Consider the following 15,099-nt stretch of genomic DNA (forward strand, 5'->3'; position numbering starts at 1 on the left):
GCCACATCTCCGGGGGTTCCCAAGGGGGTGTGGTGGGACCCACGAGGGTCTTAGGACAAGGGGCCTGGCTCTGCGTGGTCACCCAAGCCGCCCCACCCACCGCTGGCGGGAACCCTCCATCCGGAAGGAAGAAGGAGAAACCAGATGGACAGAGCCTGACTGGCTCTAGATTCACATGACAAAGACATGGCCTAAATCTGTCACCCCTGAAGTGCTGGGACACTCTGTGGTGCTAACACACTGCTGCCCCAAACACAAGGGTGCTTTGCAAACCCCTCCACAACCACGGCCAAAATATGAGGCTCAACGGAAGGCACTTAGCCCGGGCTTGAAGAGCATCGCTCAGGTAAGAGGGGCTTGAAAGCAGGGGCCCCTTTGAAAGGCTAATCCCTCAGTTCAGGTCCGCCCACCTCTGCTTCCTCAGGGAGGGGAAGTTTCCTTGACAACCCAGACAAACCTGCTCGGTTCCCTTGGCAACCCAGTTTCTGAATTGCCCAAGCCTTCGCCGTGGCAGCATTCCTATTTCAGTCTTGCAGAGCCTGAAGTGACAGTGTTGTCATTATGTGCCATTGATCAATTACTCCAAGCCTGCAATCACTCATTACACGAGGTTATTCATCATAAACTCCCATAAGAACCAGCTTTACAAGGTGACTGATTCTGCACGTGGCAGCCATGGGAAGGACGGTGGTGCCTCCCTACACCCACAGCCCCACACCAGTCCGCAGAAGACCTGACCATCCTGGAGGCACGAGTTCTCTTATACACAGATAGTGGGCTGAACACTGACCTCCAGAAGATGTTTCTCCCAGAACATGTGGACGGGACCTTATTTGGGGAAGGGTCCTTGGCCGATATAACAAATCAATGATTTTGAGCTGACTCTATCCTGGGTCTGGGCGGCTCTAAATCCAGTGACAGGTGTCCTGAGACAGAGGACACACAGACACAGAGGAGGGGACATACTCCAGAGAAGCCATGTGAAGACAGAGGCAGAGACAGAGGGGATGGAGCTGCAAGCCCAGGAGCCCGCAGAAGCTGGAAGAGGCAGGAAGATCCCTCCCCCCAGAGCCTCTGGACAGAGCTCGCCCCCCCCCTACCTGGGTCTCAGTGGTCCTGCCTGGGTCTCAGACTTCTGGTCTCCAGAACTGGATGAGGATAGACATCTGTAGTTGTAAGCCAACCAGTTGATTTAGTTGTGACTGCAACCAAAGGAAACTAATTCCCACAGAAAATGTGCTCTCCCTTCTCATTTGCTCAGATCCTGAATACAGCTAACATAAAACGCTAACATTTGGGCATTGTGAATGCACATTAAACAGGAATTCTTTGTACCATATTGTTGTCTTTCGGAAATTCTGTCATTGTGTCCAAACAACATGACAAATTCTCAACGTAAACCTCTGTTTATGCTTGCTACGGAGACATTCTTTGCTCACTAATGCGTCTGTGCCTTTGCTCTGGGAGGAATGTGACGGACTCGGTGTGGGAACACCTGCTCTGCGTCTCAGGTTAGTAACAGGCCACGGAGGCGCAGGCAACAAAAGCACAAGTGCACAAATGGGAGTACCAGACTAAAGGCTTCTGCGCAGAGGAAGCCACGGACTGGAGAGGAGACCTGGAGTGAAAACAGATTCTAAGTCCCATTCCCAGTAAGGGGTTGATATTCAGAATATACAGAGAACTCCTACAATAGAAAACAAGTGACCTAGTTAGTAGGCAGACCTGAACAGGCATTTCTCCAAGAAGACACACAGACGGCAACGGACAGGACAAGATGCTCAGCATCACTGGTCGCTAAAGAGACACGAAGTGGAAGCCCAATGAGATGCCACCTCACACCCATTAGCACGGCCGCCATCAAAACAGGAAAGCAGCGTTGGCAAGGACGCGGAGAAACTGCAGCCCTCCCGCGCCGTGGGTGGGAATGTAAAACGGTGCCGCCGCCAAGGAAAACAGTGCGCAGGTTCCATGATAAACTAAAGCCAGAGCGGCTGTTTGATCCCGCGACCGCACTTCTGGGCACACAGCCAGAAGACTGGAAGCAGCATCTCGAAGAGAGATTTGAATGCCTGTGCTCAGGGCCACAGTATTCACAAAAGCCAAGAGGGGGATACAGCCCAGATGTCCCTGGACAAATGGGTAAAGAAGATGGGGCATGTACATACAATGAAGGGTTATTCAGTCTCAAAAAAGAAAGAAATCGTGTCTTGTTACAGCAGGCACAACCCTTGAGGACATTTGTGACGCCCTTCATCGGCTCCTAAAGGACAAACCTTGTGTGATTCCTCCTCCATGGAACTCGCAGGAAGGCAAGGAGCAGGGTGGGCACGGGGGGCTGCGGGGAAGGGAGGCCAGCTGTTGGACCGGCACAGAGATTCCATTTTGCAGACGAAGAAGTCCTAGAGATCAGTTACGCAAAACGGAATACAGTTCCTACTGAACGGCAGACTTAAAAATTATTAAGAGGGGAAGTTTTGAATTCTGTGTTCTTTACTACAATTAGAAATGGTGTTTTTGGGGGCACCTGCGTGGCTCAGTCAGTTAAGTGTCTGACTTCGGCTCAGGTCATGATCTCGCTGTTCACGTGTTTGAGCCCCACGCTGGGCTCTCTGCTCGCAGCTCAGGACCTGGAACTGCTTCGGATTCTGTCTCTATCCCCCTCCCCTCCCTTTTCGCGGTCTCAAAAATAAGCATTTTTTAAAAAGTTTTTTTAAGCCAGGTTAGCATTGTCCTTCATTAATAAATATGGAAACTTTCATGAAAACCTTTAAAAATTCACGTGGGTGGTCACAGTACTTCAGAACACGGGGTTCCTGGTGGAAGAAAAAGGAAAAGCGTGCAGGTCCTTGATAGGGAAGGCCCTGGATGCTGTCCGGCTGGTAGAGAAGCTAGTCTTGGCTCTGGAGCTTCTACGGCTTACGGCCTGAGACACCTCCCTCCCCCTGCGTCGTTCCCACACGCACGCTGCTCCCAGAACATTAAAAACGTGGCCGTCCCTCGGACTGTGGCCACACGGGACACCTTGAGCCGACTTGATGCGTCAGCCCACGGCTGGCCTCCCAGAAGAGGAAAGGCCAGGCAGGCCGAGATTCTGCAGCTCACAGTCTCAAGCCGAGTGTTTCGCTGAGGTTGTGAAGTGACCTCATGGGAGGTCCGCTGGCTTCAGGAGTGACTGTGAACTGTCACCGGGAGAGCCTCCCAGGAGGTCGCAGGGAGAAGGGACAATGTAGTCAGAGGCCAGGCGTCCTCACGGCGACTCTCAGCCCGAATTGCCCACCACGCCTTGTCGAGCGCATGCCCAGGACTTCCCGGGTCCTGTCTGGGGTTGTGTTCTCCCACGAGGTATGCTCACGTCCTGCCCCCAGTGCCTGGGAACATGTCCTCGTTAGCATGAGGGTCTTTGCAGATGTGGCCGCGTTGAGCTCCACGGGAGTAGGGTGGGCCCTAATTCAGTGACAGGTGTGCTTGGTAAGAAGGGGAAAGGGGAGATCAGAAAACGCAGGGACGGAGCCCGTGGGATGACAGAGCCTGAGCCTGGAGCGAGGGGTCTATAAGCCAAGGACTGCCACCGACCACCAGAAGCTGGGGAAGAGGAAGGACCCCCACCCCCTCCTCAGAGCTGCCAGAGAGAGAACAACCCTGCCCCGCCTGGATCTCAGAGGTGAGCGAGGGTACCTTCCTGTTGTACACAGCGGCCAGGAGCAGGGCCCGCACACGGACCCTGTTCTGTCGGCTTCTGGGAGCGCGGGTCCCCTGAAAGGCAGATGGACTGTGGAACCCTCGGAGTCAGCAGGGGCCACCAGGAATCCCAGAGCCGTGGCTGGACACCAGACCGTGGAAGGGTGGAGTCTGGAGCCCGCCCCTAAGGGTGCAGGCTGCCTACTGGCCTCCCCCAAGTTCTTGCACCCAGGACGCTGGGGCCGGAGTCCTCCCGGACCGTCTCCTGGCTGAAGAGCTTCCGTGTCACCACTCTCTGTGGTCCTCAGGAGCCCAGCAGTCACAGCCATGAGAGCCCGCGGGGACATCTGCCATGCTATCCGCGGACATCCGAACGATCAGCGGGGGACACTGGGCGTCAGGGACGGGCTTCCTCGTGCGAGCCCAGCAGGCACCCTCCCTGGACAGCGGCGGGGCCCCGCGGCCGGTCGTCGGACTGTCAGCAGCGCCCAGCGCTGCGTGTCCCGCCGGAGCCCCCGCACCTCATAGTCACAGCACGCAGCCCATGTGCAGGCACCTTCCAAGTGGGAACACACGTAACCAAAACGTCACACAAAACTAAACCAGTAAAGACAAGCAAACAAGCGTAAGTGGGCGCCTTCGATTTACTTGAGTCGGCCCCTTCCTTCCTCACCCCAGCGCCGCATCTTCCTGCCTCCTCACCTCTACCTGGCGTGAACGTCACACTCCGGGTCAGGCCGCGTATTCTGTTCTGTCGCAGGCTGCAACCCAGCAATTGGATGGAAGTTTCCAGCAAAGACCGCTTGGACCAGGCGACCTGCCAGGCAGAGCCCCCTGGTTCCCTCCCACCAGCCCAGCCCTCAAGCCACTGACAAGAACGGCTGTGCCTACAGGTGAGCTTGCTTTCCACGGGGTATTTATGCGAACCTCGGCCGCAGGGACAGCTGGGCCGCATCCCAGGAAGGCTGGCTTGGCCGGGTCAGGTTCCCTGGGCAGGCCGGTTCTCGGCCCTCAGGGCTGGTAGGTGAAGAAAATGGGCCTTGCTGCCCCAGCCAGGACCAGGCGTGTGGCGTCAGACCCCTCTGAGGGGCGCCTTTTTTCTTTCTTTTTTTTTTTCTCTAAGTGTATTTATTTTGAGAGAGAGAGAGCAAGCTGGGGAAGGGCAGAGGGAGGGGACAGAAGATCCAGCGCAGGCCCTGTGCTGACAGCAGACAGCCTGACGCTGGGCCTGAACCCATGAACCTCGAGATCACGACCTCAGCCAAAGTAGCCAACTGAGCCACCAGGGGCCCCAAGGGAAGGTTTTTGCAAAGCGAGTCCTGAGTCAGGCTTTGCACAAGGGAGAGGCTTCGGTCAGAGGGGTGGGGAGGGGAGCGGTGGGGCCGAGGACCACGCCAGCCAGCCCCCAGATGCGTCAAGGTGCTGTGCAGCTAGCTGTTAGTTAGCCTCCCCGGCCTGTGCACGGGGCAACTGTAGGCACTGGCGACTGTCCTGGCTGAGCCTAGGGTCCTGAGCAAAGTTTTCAGGAGCCAGGCCACTGTGCACCGACCGCAGGGCCCGCAGACCACGATTTCTCAATTTTTTGCTGCAGTGTGAGTGCTGGGCCTCGGACTCAGGGAGACTGCACTGAGCAGTGGCAGGTTCTGCTGTCCCTGCCCAGCCCCCCGCGAGCACTGTGTCCAGGACCCTCTGAGCCCGGAGGACGAGCCTGGCCTCCACCACAGCCCCTCGTGTCCTACAAGACCGGCACTGTGGCCAGGGCGAAGCAGGGGCTGGGGAGCTGCCCATGTGGGAAGAGGCCACCAGGGAGCGTGTGTCAGCACACCAACGCCAGGAACACGGACGGATGGGCCAGGGGACCCGGTGCAGCCGATGTGCTGCTTGCAAACGCCCGCCTTTCCTCCCCATGGCAGCTCTCGGGCCGCAGCTAGCAGCACTGTGGCCCAGTTCCCTCCTCTATGAGGCCTCGGCCACCCCTGGGGGACGTTAAGTGGACGGGCACGTGGCAGCTGTCAAGGACACGTTCCTGAAGACAAGTGCCCTTCCGGAAGAGCTCCTGTTTGCTGAGGGCGCTTCCAGGCTAGGGGCGCACACACTGTGGCTTGGTGTCTGTCCCCCTGGGCTGACTCTCGCCAGGGAGGGCCGTCTACGTGGGGGCACAAGGGTCCTGCCCTCCAGCAGCGGGGCCTGGGGCCCGCGGGAAGAGTCCGTCCATGTGGGGGTACCGGGGATGTGACCCCGTGGGGACACAGCTGACTGCAGACACCTTTGCTGTGGAAACTCCGAGTTCTTTCCTGAGGACATCAGGAGGGAGAAGAGTCCAGGCCTGGGGACAAATGAGTTCTGGTAGTTCTGCCTGTTCATAGCAGGGAGTGGGGGCATCGAGACAGGCGCTCAACCGTCAAAACACTGGAAATGCTCCCCAAACGGAGAGGGAGTTGTTCCCGCCATCTCGCAGACAGCGAGGGGAGGTGCGCCGGTCCCCAGGGCCAGCGCCAGGGCGGAGACGTGCCGGGAGGGTCCCAGGAGGCGGCAAAGGGTCGTATGTGTGTGGCAGTGAGCACCGCGGAAGCGGGGCCAGATCCCACGTTGGGGGGGGGGGGGGGGGGGTTTGTTGGGAGGAATCCGAGTCTCCCGCCTTTATGCTCCCTCCCTCCTGGAGCGTCTCACGGGCTTGCTCCCGCCGCCACCCCTTCCCCCGCCCCTCCCCGCAAGGAAGGGTGAGAACTCGGGGCGCGGTCCCCCAGGGAAGCCCCTCAGAGACTCGGAGCTGGGCTGGGGGACGGTCACGCGGACAGGCTGCTCCCGGAGCCCCTGGGTTTGTGCAAACAGCGTAAGCACGAGGCCCCTCTCCAGCTGAGGAAGAGTTTCTGATTCCGTTCCGGGTCGGGAGCCGCTACTGCGGGGTTAGCTTTTAGCCTGGGGGCGGGGGGGGACAATGACCGCTTCTGGAGCTGGAGGCCCGGGCGGGCGGGGCCTGGCCTGGGAGCAGCCGGGGCGGGGCGAAAGGGGCAGAGCTGGAGAGGTGGGGGCGGGGTGAGGCAGGGCCTGGATGGGGGCGGGGCCTGACCTGGGGGCGGGGTCAGGAACTGGGCGGGGACTGAGCTGGGTCAGGGTCTGGTGGGGTGCGGGGGGCAGGGTCTGGTGGGGTGCGGGGGGCAGGGCCTGGGGCGGGGACCGGGTAGGGAGGAGGGTTCCAGGCGTCGCGTGGAGAGAATGGAAGGGGAGCGGTAAGTGTCCCTGGCTCTTTCTGGCAGCGGGGGTGGTTTTGCGCATGCTGCCCTTTCCTGACGCGTGTCACCACACCAGCACACACGGACGCTCAGAGCGGGGCCCGTGCCTGCACACACACGCGTGCACCAGACATGCACATACGCCCACAGACGAACACACGTGCATACCCACAGGGGCACACATCCACACGTGTGCACGCTTGCGTGCACGGAAATCCGCATGACACACATGCTCACGCACACCCATACGTCGTACATCTGCACTCGAATGCACACGTACATATACACACAGACACGCGCACAGTACACTTGCGTGCATACACATCGATACGCCACACGTCTTCACACATGTGCACGCACACCCGCAGTCCTGGAGAGCAAACAGCAGCTCACCTCTTAAGACGTGGGTCACGAGACCTCTTCCATGGTGGTCTTCTGAGACCCTCCCACCCAGGATCTAGGCCCAGCAGGTTAGGGTGTGATGACTCACAGAGCTCGCTCTTCACGTGGGCCTGGTCTGCTGGGAGAACAGCGCCTGAGGCTGCTCTGGGGCTGCTTGCAGCCTCCCTCTGCACTGCTGTGGCCTCACCTCCAGGTCTCCTTTCTCGGGCATACAAATCATTTCAGGCAATGCAGGGCGTGCCCTGGGGCTGCCAGTGACAGAAGATGGGACCTTCCTGGCTCTCTCCACAGACGTGGGGGAGGTGTGACGGCTGCAAGGGCAGTGTGGCCTCTTGATAGCAGTATCAAAGGCTCAGGGTCTTTCCTTCCATCTTTCTTCTTCCCTCTGCAACCAGTGGTTTTACCTCAGCCTGGTCTCCTCATGGTCCCTAAGTGGCTGCTGCAGCTCCAGACATCACACACAGTGGACAACACTGACGGTTGTTCAGTGTGTTTCCTCCTGTGAATCTTGTTTTCCCACACAATACAATATTTCTAAACCCATGTTCCTGTGGGCTAATATATTAATATATTGATATGTATTTTATGTGATATTTCATTCATGTGACAATCTATATTAGCAGCCTCCTATTGTAGCATACTAAAGTCTGGACCTCCCGTGAACCTTACTTTCTCAGTGAAAATCCTTCCTGTGGCGGTCCCAGCAGAATATCTCCACAACCTACTGGCCATGATGGCAGCCAAACCAAATTCTGGCACAGCGGCTAGAATTACTAGGCTCACCTGAGACTGTGGCTCTCCACCCACCACATTCTCCTCTTTCAAACAGCTTCATCGATATGTATTCACACGCCATGCAATCCACCCAGTGTACAAGGCAGCAGCTGTCAGCGTAGTCACAAAGTCAGGCAAGAACTGTCACCAGAGGCAATTCTAGAACATCTCCATCACCCCAGAAGGAAACCCCACGTCCATGAAACAGGGTCTCCCCATGCCCCCTTCCCCCAGCCCTAGGTACCCACGGGTCTCCCCTGTTTCTCCAGACTTTCCGATCTGGACATTTCGTGCAAAGGGAGTCATGTGATTTCCCCCATGGGAAGGGTTTCCACATGGCGTCCTCATCTGGCTTCTGTCCCCGAGTGCATCTTCAAGGTCCATCCCCGTGATGGCAGGTGTCCACGCCTCACTGCTGTTCGTGGCTGAGTAGTATCCCAGCGTGTGCACAGACCACACTCTGTTGTCCATTCATGTGTGGATGGTCGTTCCTGGTGCTTGTGAACACGTGGGCACAGGCTTCTGTGTGGACATGTGTTTGTCCTGGGCGCGGAAGGAACACGGGACTCGCTGGTTCATGCAGCGTCTCCCTGTTCTGCATCTTCAGGAACTACCGGACTGTCTTCCAATGTGCCTGTACTCTTTTCCCATTCCCACCAGCGATGTCTGAAGATTTGCGTTACGTGCCTGCTTGCAGTCTTTCCGAATCCAGCACCTCGGTGGGCGTGAAGTGGTGTGGTCGCTCTGTCAACAGATTCTCACCCCCTTTATATCAAAGAGTTTGTAACACGCCCCTGTCTTTCTGAAGTCAGATGCAGAGGTAACACAGTGTCTCTGCATATGTAATTCACATATAACATGTATCTATTATATCCCTGTAATTATGCTATAATGGAGAATGCAAGGTAAATACATTTTTTTAAATTTTAAAAACTTTTTAACATTTATTTATTTTTGAGAGACAGAGACAGAGTGTGAGTGGAGGAGGGGCAGAGAGAGGGAGACACAGAATCTGAAGCAGGCTCCAGGCTCTGAGCTAGCTGACAGCCCAGAGCCCAACACGGGGCTCGAACTAACGGCCCACAAGATCATGACCTGAGCCGAAGTCAGATGCTTAACCGACTGAGCCACGCAGGTGCCCCGGTAAATACATTTTAATAAGAATCACTTGTAATTTAATATGTCAGGCTTGCCTCAAACTACCCTAAAAATGTGATAAGTTATCAATCACATGGCTAGATTTATTTATTTATTTTTAAGGCTAGATTTAAGAAAAGATAAGATTCAACTTGATGCAACATTTCTTAAATGCTTATTTGAGAGAGCGAGAGCACGTGAGCCGGGGAGGGGCAGAGAGAGAGAGAATCCCAAGCAGGTTTCATAATGTCAATGAGGAACCCAACTTGGGACTTGATCCCAGGAACTGTGAGATCGTGACCTAAGCTAAAATCAAGAGTCAGACACTCAACCAGCTGAGCCCCGCTCAGTGCCCATCAATCTTTGTAACTGACACTTTGAAACAAGGACAAATAGGCATGTGTGTGTAGTATCTGAATCACCATGGTTACGGCAATCCTGGTGCAATCATTGGCAATTTAAAACCTCTGAGCCAATTCATCACTGAAGACATTATTTTCCAAAATGTTCTCAGTAAGGTTCTGAATAAAATGAGAACAATCTTTCCTAGAATCACACTGCAGTTATATACCTGCAAAATTAAGTGCATCTCAAAGCCATTGAGAGATAGTTTGTGTTTTCAAGCGGATCAGAGTTAGCTTGCTTGCCCAGAATGGCTTGCTGGTCCTTCCCCAGGGAGCTGAGCGGGACCCAGCACAGGGTCCTACCGCACGACCCCTGGCAGCTCAAGGCACCACCACGATACGCGTGCAGAACCCCCAACTTCAGTGCGGACCCGAAATCCACAGTTCCATGCACACCTGGGGGGACGGGCTGGGACCAGAGGTCCCCACGCTCGGATCCATGTCCTCTCTCCACGACGCAGGGGAGGGTGGTGCTTTGCAGGGAACCCTTTGCAGACCCTCCAATCCACGGGTGCTGTCGAAGGTGGCCCGCCCGCGAGCTCCTTTGCAGAGCAAGCCCCTCACACAGCCCCCCTCCCTGCAGACATCAAGTCCTCGAGACCCCGTAAACTCAGGGTGTGCTAGGCAGCTCGGCGGCCGTCACACGCTGAGGGCCACAGAGGTTTATCATCTCGGTTGTCTGAGATCCAAGCGTGGCCGAGGTGGCTCTTCCTGAGGCCTCTCTCCTTGTCAAGCAGCTCCCGTCTTCTCCGTGTCCTCACGTGGTCGGCCCTTGGCGCGTGTCTGGGTCCTGATCTCCGTAGAAGGGTGTTCTGCACAGAACTCGTGTGTGTGACGTCCACTTCTGCCCAGAGCCGCCCGTGCACACTCGTGGGGGCTTTGTCGCCTTGTGCTCCATCTCTGGCCTCAGGATCAGAACTGGCCCTTCTGTTCCCGAGGCCAAGAGGATTGAAGTGACTCATGTTCCCCCTCAAGCCCCCTGGAGTGGACCAGGAAGGAGTGAGGGCTATGCAGACAACGGGTTCCTAAGATCGTGAGACGCGAGGAGAGAAACAGAGAAAGCAGCTTGCCCCGCACCACACTAGGCAGACTCCGTGACTGACTGTGGACGCCACAGGTGGCGTATTCGTTGCCCTGGCGGGAAGGGGTGGGAAGCCTCACCCGAGGGCAGGATGCTCTGCCCGGGACCCGAGGGCAGGACCCCAGCCGGCCGTTCACCGGGGAGAGAACCCCAGCGAGAGGCTGGGCGTTGTGAGCACCCAATTTGGTGTGTTAGCCCTTCTCTGTACCCTGGATCCTCCCTTTCTGTATGTTCCCTTTCCGTTTCAGTTAATAAGAGAAATATTCATCTTTCCTCCACGAAACAGAATGTGGGGTTAGCATGAACCAGTATCATTCAGAACGAAGGACACAGTCATGTTGCGTTGGAACCCCCTGCTGACTATTCAAACTCTGGTATCTCTTAAAGACCTCTGTCCACTGGCAGTCACCTCCTGGGCTCCTGGGAGTGGGGACTTGAACACATTGACTTTCGGGGGACACAATTCAGTCCATTAGAAAAGGTTTCCTGCCGAACCCTGACCTGAACCCTAACCTGTTCTTTCTTTCTCTCTTTCCCTCCCCCTTCGTGCGCTGGCGCTCTCTCTCTCTCTCTCTGTCTCTCATTCTTAAAAATTAATTAGCATTAAAGAAACAGGTGGGAGCAGGTGGCGTTCGCGGGTCATCCTGAGCTCAGCTGTCGCGGGACCCAGGACAGCCTCAGCCCTCACCAGGATTCGCTGTGTGTGGGCAGGAGCCCTCCAGGGCAGCACGTCCGAAGTGTCGCTTTCACAGCCCTAAACACAAGCGATTCTCTTTAGCTTCGCACACTACTCATCTTCGTGCGGTTCCTGGGCTGGAAGGAAGGAGCCAGCCGGGAGAGAGTCAGGGCAGAAACTGCTGCCAGCGGTCACACGCACGGGCCCACCGGCGGTGTCCGCAGCGCTGGAGCTGGCTGTGACGCCTCGCGACAGACCGGCTTCGGTAGAGCAGAGCGTCTTGGATTTACTCCTCCCTAAAGTACCCATCCGGGCGCAGCTGACTGTCAGAGAATGTTACAAAGTGTTCCTGCTTTTCCTGCGAATACGTGTCTGCGCGCTTCCGGAAGGACAGTGTCTTCTGGTGCTAGCTCTCTGTCCCGCCCTCCCGCCCAGGGCACCCGCTCTGCCGAGTGAAAGTTTGACTATAAAAACACTTGTAATTGATGTGCGTTCGCATTTGCTTCTCCCTGACACTGAAAAGCCAAGTTAGAGACACAGCGCGTGTGCATACGCACTTGCCAGCCGTGCGGCAGCACATGCGGAGAGCAGACGTCCGCAGAGACCGAGGGCTGGGGCCGGAGGCGGGTCTGCGGCCGGAGGCGGGTCTGCGGCTGGAGGCGGGTCTGGGGCCGGAGGCGGGTCTGCGGCCGGAGGAACGCCCTACTGGTGTTGGCAGCAACGGTTCCCCGCTGTGCGCACGTTTCCACACCTACCACACTGCAGGCTTCACGAGCGCCTTTCGGCTGCTGTTAGCGACAACTCAGGGTTTCAGGCAATGGCACCCCACTGCGCGCCAGCGTTCCTCCCGGCCGTCTTCTGTGTCATTCTCGCCAGCGGCGGGCTTCTAGGAGGAGGCGTCCTGAAGCTCGCCTCTCTTGGGGCCGTGAGCTCGCTTTTTGCCACAACAGCACACATGTTTCTTGCAGTGAACACTGAAATGGGCCTGTGGCTGTCAGAGGGTCGGACCAGGCTGGTCAGTGGGGCTGGGAGGGAGGGGCGGACACACCGACTTTCCACAAGCAGAATCGTCCAGAGACGCAGCTCTGCAGATCCCACCTGCACAGAGCCTTTGTTAAAGTAAGAAACCGCAGGAGCAAAGGCGGAGTAGGCTCTCTGGGTCCTCTGGGCGCCTGGGCACACAGGAACTCCTAGGGCCTCCTGGCTGGTGGCTGTTGGTCTCAGGGTTGTGAGCTCAGCCTCTCAGTGGGTGTAGAGATTATTTTTTTTAAAGACACAACATGAAAGAATGTCTACGTCAAACACTGGCTGGCAAAATCCACAGTTTCTCAATTGCTCGCTGGCCCGCGTCCCAGACCCTCAGAAAGGGGACCCTTCTCATGAGTGGGTCACACATCCTTTTGACCTTTGCCACTGTTTACTTTCAACACCACCGACCAAAGAGAAGCAGATCAAACTGTCAGCTGAAGGGTTACCAAACCTTTTGTGTAAAGGTTGGGCTGTCAGGGGGAAGGACTTGAAACGGTAAGTGATATCTCCTCTCACGGGAACACTGGCTCAGCGCTGATGTCTAGAAACTAGCGGGGGCCGCCTGGGGGGCTCTGTGGGTGGAGCGTCTAACTCTTGATTTCAGCTCAGCTCATGTGCTCACGGTTCGTGGGGTCAGACCCACCCAGGAAACAGCAGCTTCTCGAGTCTCACCGGAGTCTTCGAGGACGGTGGTTCCTCACAGGCGCCAGCGCGAGGCCACGGAGGCCGCCCAGGTGAATGACCGCGGACAGGCAGCTGAACCATCAGAAAAGCACCTGTCTCTCCCAGTTGTGGCGGCAGAAGTCACCCGGCGACTTGTCGGCATGGCCTCGCTCCATCTCGGGGCTCCAGGGACTACTGGAGAGGAGAGACATTCCTTCTGCCCTGTTACGTTCTGTCACGGAAGCCTGTGAATTAAACTAAAACGGAATAAATTAACAGGAAAGAATACCACAATTTCTATGAATCTGACGTGTAGAGAGGACCCCACAGACGAGAACTGAACTCAAAGAAGTACCTACACTCAGGGGTTTATGTATCCTTTCAACAAAGGAAAGAGGGTTTGGGTTTCAAGGAAGGATGGACTGTGGGGACATGATGAGGACATAAGTGGCTAACTTAATGGCAGGAACGGGAATGGGTGGGGGAGAACATCAGGGTGGAGGACGTGCACGGTGGGGTGGGGGAGGACATCCCTGGTGGGATGGGGAGGACTTTGGGGAGCAGGATGTTCACAGTGGGTCGGGGAGGACATCCGCGTGGAGGACATCAGGGTGGAGGACATGCACGGTGGGGTGGGGAAGGACATCAGGGGGGAGGAGGTCAGAGAGCAGGATGTCCACAGTGGGTCAGGAGGACGTCAGGGTGGAGGACATGGGGGGGGGGCATGCACGGGGGGGGGGGGGAGGACGTCCTTGGTGGGACGGGGAGGACTTCAGGGAGCAGGATGTCCACAGTGGGTCGGGGAGGACATCCGGATGGAGGACGTCAGGGGGGAGGATATCAGGGTGGGATCCGGGCTCAGATGGGAGGCATGTCCACACTGGGGTCCAGGTGCACCACTGCCGGGTTTTCTGGTCTCTGTCTTTGGGTCCTGGCCACGTGCATCCCTAACCCTAACCTGGACCCAGATTGGCGTCCTCAAGGTGATGCTTCGCGAGGAGTGGCAGATGTGTCCCCCCAGAGCGTCGCAAGGACACCCCAGTGTCCAGGGGCTGCATTGTCCTCCCAGTGGTTGCTCCATGGGAGGGGGCAGGCGCTGGTTGAACCTAAACGTGGCTTACTGGAGCATATGTCAGCCCAGAACCGGAGAGACGCGAGACGCTTGCATCCGCCTGGAAGAGTCTGGAGGACACAGTGCCCATGACGGGGCACAAGCTCTGTGCAGACGGGGAGAGGTGTGTGCCTGAGGCCAGGGGCGGGGCAGGGGGGCGTAGCTGGTAATGGTGGGTGTCCTCTGGGAGCTGAGGCTGTTCTGGCACAGCCCGGCCATTTGCCCTCCATGCCCTGAACTGTGGCCTCAACCAGTAAGTTCAGCAGGAAGAGCCATTCAGTAAGATTTTGTTTCCAGCGCTGCTCACTGTCCCGGGCCTGGGGACAGCAGGGCATCTCACCCTGGAGGCCATTGTGGGGGCTTTACCGGCAGACATACTGCTCCCACCTAGGACACAGCGCACTGCGTGCCGGGCGTTCAGGATGCGGGCACCCAGCCCTCGCTCGCAGAGGCAGGAATGACACAGAAATAGCTGCAGCCCCAACAGGGCATGAGGCTCAGCTGGACCGGGCCTGGGTGCTGGGCACACCAGACCTTCTGGCCTCGCTGCAGCCTGGAGGCCTGCATGGCCCAAGTGGCCTCTGAGCCAGCCCGGAGGGAGGAGGTGGAGGGTGCCGTGGGGCAGCTGATCCCATTTCTTCAAGCACCAGATGCTTCTTTCCTTACCTCCCAGTGGCTCCCAGCTTGAAGTGGGTCCCCCTGGGCTCAGTCAGGTGTGGGCAGGGCTGGATTTTGCAGGGAAGGCCCCATTGGAGGCTGCTGTCCAGGCCCCAGGAGCTCAGACCCCTATTTCACAGGCTCTATGTGGGGCCCTGGGCTGTGGAGGGGGACACAGGGGGGCAGTGAGGGAGCTGCAGGCAAGGAGCTGGTTTCAGTGTTGGGAAGAAAGGAGAGAGAGAGGAGGGGGG

General features: G+C 57.2%; 1 long non-coding RNA gene across 1 annotated transcript; it reads left to right on the plus strand.

Annotated features, from left to right (window-relative positions):
- The first annotated feature begins 12,744 nt into the window (after positions 1 to 12,744).
- LOC115283239 lies at positions 12,745 to 13,371 on the plus strand. Its single transcript, XR_003904967.1, has 2 exons — positions 12,745 to 12,912; positions 13,022 to 13,371. It is a non-coding gene; the product is annotated as an uncharacterized LOC115283239 (long non-coding RNA).
- Positions 13,372 to 15,099: the final 1,728 nt, after the last annotated feature.

This window comes from Suricata suricatta, chromosome X, assembly GCF_006229205.1.
Source record: "Suricata suricatta isolate VVHF042 chromosome X, meerkat_22Aug2017_6uvM2_HiC, whole genome shotgun sequence".
In the NCBI taxonomy this organism is placed as follows: domain Eukaryota; kingdom Metazoa; phylum Chordata; class Mammalia; order Carnivora; family Herpestidae; genus Suricata; species Suricata suricatta.